Source organism: Schistocerca nitens, chromosome 3 (assembly GCF_023898315.1).
Source record: "Schistocerca nitens isolate TAMUIC-IGC-003100 chromosome 3, iqSchNite1.1, whole genome shotgun sequence".
In the NCBI taxonomy this organism is placed as follows: Eukaryota; Metazoa; Arthropoda; class Insecta; order Orthoptera; family Acrididae; genus Schistocerca; species Schistocerca nitens.
The window spans coordinates 687,984,501-687,992,661 of NC_064616.1; the positions used below are offsets into that span (position 1 = coordinate 687,984,501).

Below are 8,161 nucleotides of genomic sequence, written 5' to 3' on the forward strand. Positions count from 1 at the left end.
AGAGGTGTAGCTAAGATAAATATGGAGGAGACAAATACGTCTAGCTCGGAGGCGGAGCTATGTTGACAACTGCAGCGATTAGAAGAAGATGAGCCGGTATCTTGAAGGTTTATCAGCTTTTTTTCCCAAAATTGGAAATGGCCCGAGGCAGCTGAAATGATCGTACCACTTGAAGAAACAACAACCTTTAAACTAGTTGGGCTGTTGAAATTCCAAGCACATCGAACTTAATGTCTGGCCGAGACGATTAATATTAAGTAACGCCACACTGTTCGTAACAATATCTCAACGAGCTATGCACGTATTAATGATGTACATTTTTACGAGATATTATCATCTATTATCATTGCTCAACGCACGATGATGCAGGGTCATGGTTTACATCAATCAAACCATTTTATTACGCACGACACCGTATCAACTATCTCCATTGATCGACGATTTTGATTTTGATGGCAACAAATGGTTTCACAATACGTCAAGTGAGCCATATCTCGATGACCACATAAGTCTATTGCGTGGAAAGCACGTCATAACTCTCTACAGCCTGTGACATTCTTACTATGCATAATATCTTACTATGCATATATCTAAGATACAAATCCTCCCACTCTATGGCCATGGTGCAGCAACCATGATATATTTTCAGAAGGAAAAAGAGTCTACGTTGTAAAGACAGAATAAGCTTTATTGACGCGTTTCGTCTTTTTGAGGAATCTTCTGAATTTGTTTAGGAACTTTGGGTAATGCATTAGACATAAACAGCTAAAGTTTTTGGCTACTTATGACTAATGCATTACCTGCATTTTCTCGTGCTGATTATCCCTAAGATATTTATTTTAGGAAGCCAAAGTCTGCAAGTTGTATAGCGTCTGCAAAATGAGTTTCTGTAGCAGTGGCGATTAAGTCCCACATAAAATTGCCCTAATAGAAACTTCCTCTTTACGAAGTGAATAAAGCCCAACAGCATTATTTCATTACGGTATCTGACTCCCCTATAAGTATGATTCTATATAGAAACACGTACTTATCTCAACGGGTATCCTTTGACATCTGAAATAATTTACTATTGTTAACTGAGGAAATTTCTCATCACTGAATCTAAACATGAGCCCTTAAGCATTATCTGGATTGTTGCTAGTAGGACAAACATGTATCATAGTCGTGGAATAAATTACGGCTTGTTTTGTATCTGCACAGGGCTTGACAACGTCATGAACCTTCACTATTGGCACAGACTCACCTACACTAGCCGACGGTCGTTCGACTACAAAACTGAATCCGCGAAAAGGGAGCGAAACTCGATGTGCGCATCGATCTACAACTAACCACACGGAAAAAGAGAACGGTGCCAGGCAAAGACCTGGCCAGAAGCAGCTGAAATCATCGTACGAAATGACGATACTGGCCTATAGTCGCCAACAGTTAAACACCTGGGTCGATAAATAAATGACAGGTTGCCGTACTATTCTGTCATGAGACCGACACCAGTACGTTTGCGACCATATCGATATCCGCTGGTGGGGGTAATGAACCCCTCCCCTATGAAAAGGTTGCATAGGACCGAAAATGGCCAGGATTGTCCCACAACCTCCATCACAAGGTGAGAGAGGGCCCGAGATTCCCTGTCAGTGGATTATCCCGGAAGTAAGCAACACTGGCGCAGCCGACAGCTATGGTGGAGTGGCGGTAGATAGCGGAGGCTGCCGGAACGGCTGGTCCTGCATTGCAGCGAGTGAGGACCCGTCCACGGAGGAGTGAGGAAAGGAGGGCACCGGCTCCAAGTGAAACTCGGAGGAGCCACTGCCCCGGCGCCCTATTCTGCAAGAGAAAATGGGGGTGACGGAGGGTATGCTCTCAGCTGCAGCTGTGGGTCGGGGGTGGGGGGGGGGGGAGGAGAGGTCGTACTGTGGAATCGCCGTGACCAACTCCTTCGCCTGGCTGTCTGGCTGTCATGAGGATGGTGGTGCCACGAATCAAAAAGATCGCGAACGCAGCTGATCGGAATGACAAGTCATCTACTCACAACTGAAATGCACCACAAGAAAATGCCAACCTTTGTGCCCAATACCACACCTGGCAAAAATCCCTACTGCCGGCCGAGAGACCTCATGAGGAAAGCGTGTCGGGCGGCGACGATCCAGGCCATGTGGCTCGGTGTGCAACAAATCCGAAAGACAACGTAGTTGGCGCTCATTACTCTTGGAAGTCATTCTTACCAAGTCTCGTAAGAGTTCGGGGAATATGTGTGTATACGCACAGAACTGTACAGGATGGTCCATTGATCGTGACCGGACCAAATATCTCACGAAATAAGCGTCAAACGAAAAAACTACAAAAAACGTAACTTTCTAACTTGAAGGGGGAAATCAGATGACGCTATGGTTGACCCGCTAGATGGCGCTGCCATAGGTCAAACGGATATCAACTGCGTTTTTTTTAAATGAACCCCCTTTTTTACTGCATATTCGTATAGTGCGTAAAGAAATATGAATGTTTTAGTTGGACCACTTTTTTCGCTTTGTGATAGATGGCGCTGTAATAGTCACAAACATATTTCTCGCAATTTTAGACGAACAGTTGGTAACAGGTAGGTTTTTTAAATTAAAATACAGAACGTAGGCACATTTGAACATTTTATTTCGGTTGCTTCAATGTGATACATGTACCTTTGCGAACTTATCATTTCTGAGAACACATGCAGTTACAGCGTGATTACCTGTAAATACCACATTAATGCAATAAACGCTCAAAATGATGTCCGTCAACCTCAATGCATTTGGCAATACGTGTAACGACATTCCTCTCAACAGCGAGTAGTTCGCCTTCCGTAATGTTCGCACTTGCATTGACAATGCGCTGACGCATGTTGTCAGACGTTGTTGGTGGATCACGATAGAAAATATCCTTCAACTTTCCCCACAGAAAGAAATCCGGGGACGTCAGATCCGGTGAACGTGCGGGCCATGGTGTGTTGCCTTGACGACCAATCCACCTGTCATGAAATACACTATTCAATACCGCTTCAACCGCGCGCGATCTATGTGCCGGACATCCATCATGTTGGAAGTACATCGCCGTTCTGTCATGCAGTGAAACATCTTGTAGTAACATAGGTAGAACATTACGTAGGAAATCAGCATACATTCCACCATTTAGGTTGCCATCGATAAAATGGGGGCCAATTATCCTTCCTCCCATAATGACGCACCATACATTAACCCGTCAAGGTCGCTGATGTTCCACTTGTCGCAGCCATCGTGGATATTCCGTTGCCCAATAGTGCATACTATGCCGGTTTACGTTACCACTGTTGGTGAATGACGCTTCGTCGCTAAATAGAACGCGTGCAAAAAATCTGTCATCGTCCCGTAATTTCTCTTGTGTCCAGGGGTAGAACTGTACACGACGTTCACAGTCGTCGCCATGCAATTCCTGGTGCATAGAAATATGGTACAGGTGCAATCGATGTTGATTTAGCAATCTCAACACTGATGTTTTTGAGATTCCAGATCCTCGCGCAATTTGTCTGCTACTGATGGGCGGATTAGCCGCGACAGCAGCTAAAACACCTACTTGGGCATCATGATTTGTTGCAGGTCGTGGTTGAAGTTTCACATGTGGCTGAACACTTCCTGTTTCCTTAAATAACGCAACTATCCGGCGAACGGTCCGGACACTTGGATGATGTCGTCCAGGATACCGAGCAGCATACATAGCACACGCCTGTTGGGCATTTTGATCACAATAGTCATACATCAACACGATATTGACTTTTTCCGCAATTGGTAAACGGTCCATTTTAATATGGGTAATGTATCTCGAAGCAAATCCCGTCCGCACTGGCGGAATGTTACGTGATACCACGTACTTACACGTTTGCAACTATTACAGCGCCATCTATCACAAAGCGAAAAATGTGGTCCAACTAAAACATTCACATTTCATTACGTACTACACGAATATGTAATAAAAAATGGGGGTTTGTATTTATAAAAAACGCAGTTGTTATCCGTTTGACCTATGACGGCGCCATTTAGCGGGCCAACCATAGAGCCATCTGGTTTCCCCCTCCAAGCCAGACGAGTTTCGTTCTTTCTAGTTTCTTCGTTTGATGCATATTTCGTGAGATATTTGGACCGGTCACTATCAATGGACCACCCTGTTTACTTATATGGATATGGTGTCTGTTCTTCCACGAGTAATGAGTCTGTTGGGGTGGGACACTACGAATGTAGTGTGTGGACATACAAGGTGAGAATGTGGGTCTCGCGGGAGGAGTGCGCGAGATAGTCCCTGCAGTCGCGCTATCCTCTGTGCCCTCAGTTGCTCAGATGGATAGAGCGTCTGCCATGTAAGCAGGCGATCCCAGGTTCGGTCGAAGCACACACTTTCGCCTGTCGGCGTTGATATATATCAACGCCCGTTAGCAGCTGAAAGTATTAATACACTTATAATTTCGTTCTAGACGGCTGCTGGTCATCAATGGTGTCTGTTCTTTCTGGCATGTCCGAAAGAACAGACACCATATCCATATTAGTATATATTCTTCACTTGTGTCTTGGATCTTTCTATGAAGTGCTACACCTCCGAGTTAGAAGCTGGGTGAAACAGAGTAGTTGTTAGATTTTGGACATCATTGCGAATGGCAAATTCGTCAGACTTCCATGTCACACATTGCCCACCTTTCTTAGATACAGATTCGTGCGACCTCATTCTCGTGTCGTTTGTATTGCTTTCCGCCTGCTTCGTTTACCGCATTTTTATGTTTTTTCCTTTCATTAATTAAATTCAATATCTCTTCTGTTACCCATGGATTTCTACTAGCCCTGGTCCTTTTACCTACTTGATCCTCTGCTGCCTTCACTACTTCATCCCTCAAAGTTACCCATTCTTCTTGTACTGTATCTCTTTCCCCTGTTCTTGTCAATCGTTCCCTAATGCTCTCTCTGAAACCCTCTGCTGCCTCTGGTTATTTCAATTTATCCAGACTCCATTTCCTTAAATTCCTACCTTTTTGCAGTTTCTTCAGTTTTGGTCTACAGTTCATAACCAATCATCTGCCCCTGGAAACGTCTTACAATTTAAAACCTTGTTCCTAAATCTCCGTCTTACCATTATATAATATATCTGAAGCCTTCCAGTATCACCAGGCCTCTTCCACGTTTGCAACCTTCTTTCATGATTCTTAAACCAAGTGTTAGCTATGATTAAGTTATGCTCTGTGCAAAATTCTATCAGGCGGCTTCCTCTTTCACTCCTTATCCCCATTCCATATTCACCTACTACGTTTCCTTCACTTCCTTTTCCTACTATCGAATTCCAGTCACCCATGACTATTAAATTTTCGTCTCCCTTCACTATCTGAATAATTTCTTTTATCTCATCATACATTTCTTCAATCTCTTCATCATCTGCGGAGCTCGTTGGCTTATAAACTTGTACTACTGTGGTAGGCGTGGGCTTCGTGTCTATCTTGGCTACAATAATGCGTTTACTATGCTGTTCGTATTAGCTCACTAGCGATCCTACTTTTTTATTCATGATTAAACCAACTCCTACATTACCGTTATTTCATTTGCCGTTCGGAGTACCAGTAGAGCAACGCCGTTTTGGTTGATGTTACATCCAGACCGTTGCCCCTGAAACTACTGAAAAGGCTGCTGCCCCTCTTCAGAAACCACACATTTGTCTGGCCTCTCAACAGATCCCCCTCCTTTGCGGTTGTGCCTACGGTACGGCTATCTGTGTCGCTGAAGCACGCAAGCCTCCCCACCAACGGGAAGGTCCATGGTTCATGGGGAAACTAGCAATATTACATTACTATAAGACACGCAGATATATTTTGCAATAATCATATACGACATCACCACACACAAAGGAGATACAGAAATGGTTACAGAGCAGCAGAAAAACTTTCTCATCCTACATACCAAGTCATAGATAGACTCACACATGTCATTATAGTATAAAATTTGACTTCAGACATCACGCTCCGTATACCGATAAGCATATCTTCCAAAGAACAATTACCAGCATGATTAAAAATATCGAAACACATATGCACAATGGCTGTTGGGAAAACGTATCGTATGTATTTGAGAACTGTGCCGTCAGCACCATATTTATGACGAAAAGATGTTTGTTTCTGTGTACCCAGGACCGCACTACTACAGAAGCCACTGTAAGTCTTCAGACAGTTCTGTTAATAATGAAATACATCAGCCGTGCAACACATTCCCGTATATGTGCCCACCAGTCATGTGGAAGTGCCATCTCATTGGCTCCAAGTAACCACGGGAAAAATCATAAGCAAACTGAGGGACGGAGGACAGTCACCGAAGAGCAAAGTTCCAGATTTCCTTTCCAACGGCTGTAGTATGATCAGTAACAGTACGTCGGTCACAATGCGGTAGGTGTGAAATTCTAGCACAGGATTGCCCACGCGCCGCTTGTAACTCCAGAGGCCTGCTGAAAGCGAAGCAGGCAGCAGAGACTGTCAAGATATATACATTCTAAATTTAATTTATATTTCACATTGTGGTCTGCTGCGTACAATCTTACTAATAAAAAGTCTTACTCGGATAAACACTCCCTAATTGCAATTTCAGCAGATGTTGGATGTAAGAATCTACCACAAATCCATCTCTCATGTGTCGTTAGAACTCCGGCATCAAAAAGTCGTTGATGACAAAGCATATATCAGGAGCCTAATATTTCTGGAAGCTCCGTTAGTGGAATCTATCCACACAACGAGATTTTATTGAGTCGACTGTACTAGGAAAAAACTTCTGAGACAAATAGGCAGTAACGTGTGTCGCATTTACTATCGTAATGGAACTCATTAAAAAAGTCATTCTGATAACGTACGCAGTGTTACATTACGATCGATGTCTCACAAGACAGACTCGCACACTTTTTCGTACAAAGATGAAAAAAAAAGATATTATGAACCATTGTGTTTTGTGAGATTTCCGACCTGATTCGTAGGTATGACTCTTTTGTCGCTATGGCACATTCCTTACTAAACGATTGCTCGAATTCTTATTGATAGGATCAATCAACACGCTCGAAAAGACTACTGAGAGTCAATTTCAGAGCCAACGTAATATAAGGGAAAATAGACCATGTACAAACAGATGTATTTCTCCCTCTCTCTAGCTTTCGAGTGTCACATGGTGCCATAAGTAATATGTGTCTGTTTGTGTTCCAAAAAGAATTAGGAGTCTACGTCATGACAGAATGATCTTTCCATAAGTGATCTAAAGCTTGACAGCCAGTATGACTATTTTGCGTAATCGATTACCACATTAAAATTGTAGGCACACAGCATATTGTTTTATAAACCGTTGTATGTCCTGATTGTCTTTCTTTTAAGAAGAGTATCAAAGCATTGCATTCTACCATTACTGAATAATCCATTAAAACCACAGTCTTTCACAACATGTACACATCCAGCTAAGAATATAAGATGTATTCAAATTTTAGCAGTCATAATCAGAAAAGAAGTCACAAGCGACTGCATCACAGCTAGTATTACTCATATCCAGTAGTAAAAATGCGGAACTATGTTAGGTATACATCTTTGCTAATTGTAAGAGGTCTCCTCGACAAATAATGTAACTCCGTCTTCAGGCCACGAGTGGCCTACCGGGACCATCCGACCGCCGTGTCATCCTCAGTGGCGGATGCGAATAGGAGGGGCGTGGGGTCAGCACACCGCTCTCCCAGTCGTTAAGATAATATTCTTGACCGAAGCCACTACTATTCGGTCGAGTAGCTCCTCAATTGGCGTTACGAGGCTGAGTGCACCCCGAAAAATGGCAACAGCTCATGGCGGCCTGGATGGTCACCCATCCAAGTGCCGACACGCCCGACAGCGCTTAACTTCGGTGATCTCACGGGAACCGGTGTATCAACTGCGGCAAGGCCGTTGCCGACAAATAATGTAACCTATGATATTATTAAGGCATAATTTATTTTGAATCACAACCAGCCAGACCCTCTACAGCAGATGCGTAGTTGTTCTTTGCATTCTCAGATTTAATGTCACTATAATTTGCCATACTGATTTGCTTAAAACGAATAGACAGTCGTCTGCACGCGCAACATCAGTACTGTCAATACGTAATTTGGTATTTTGTGTAACCCTTTATCACTT

The 8,161-nt window shown here is 43.4% G+C and overlaps 1 pseudogene; it reads right to left on the reverse strand.

Annotated features, from left to right (window-relative positions):
- Nucleotides 1-7,821: 7,821 nt before the first annotated feature.
- On the reverse strand, nucleotides 7,822-7,938 carry LOC126249975 (5S ribosomal RNA; annotated as a pseudogene).
- Nucleotides 7,939-8,161: the final 223 nt, after the last annotated feature.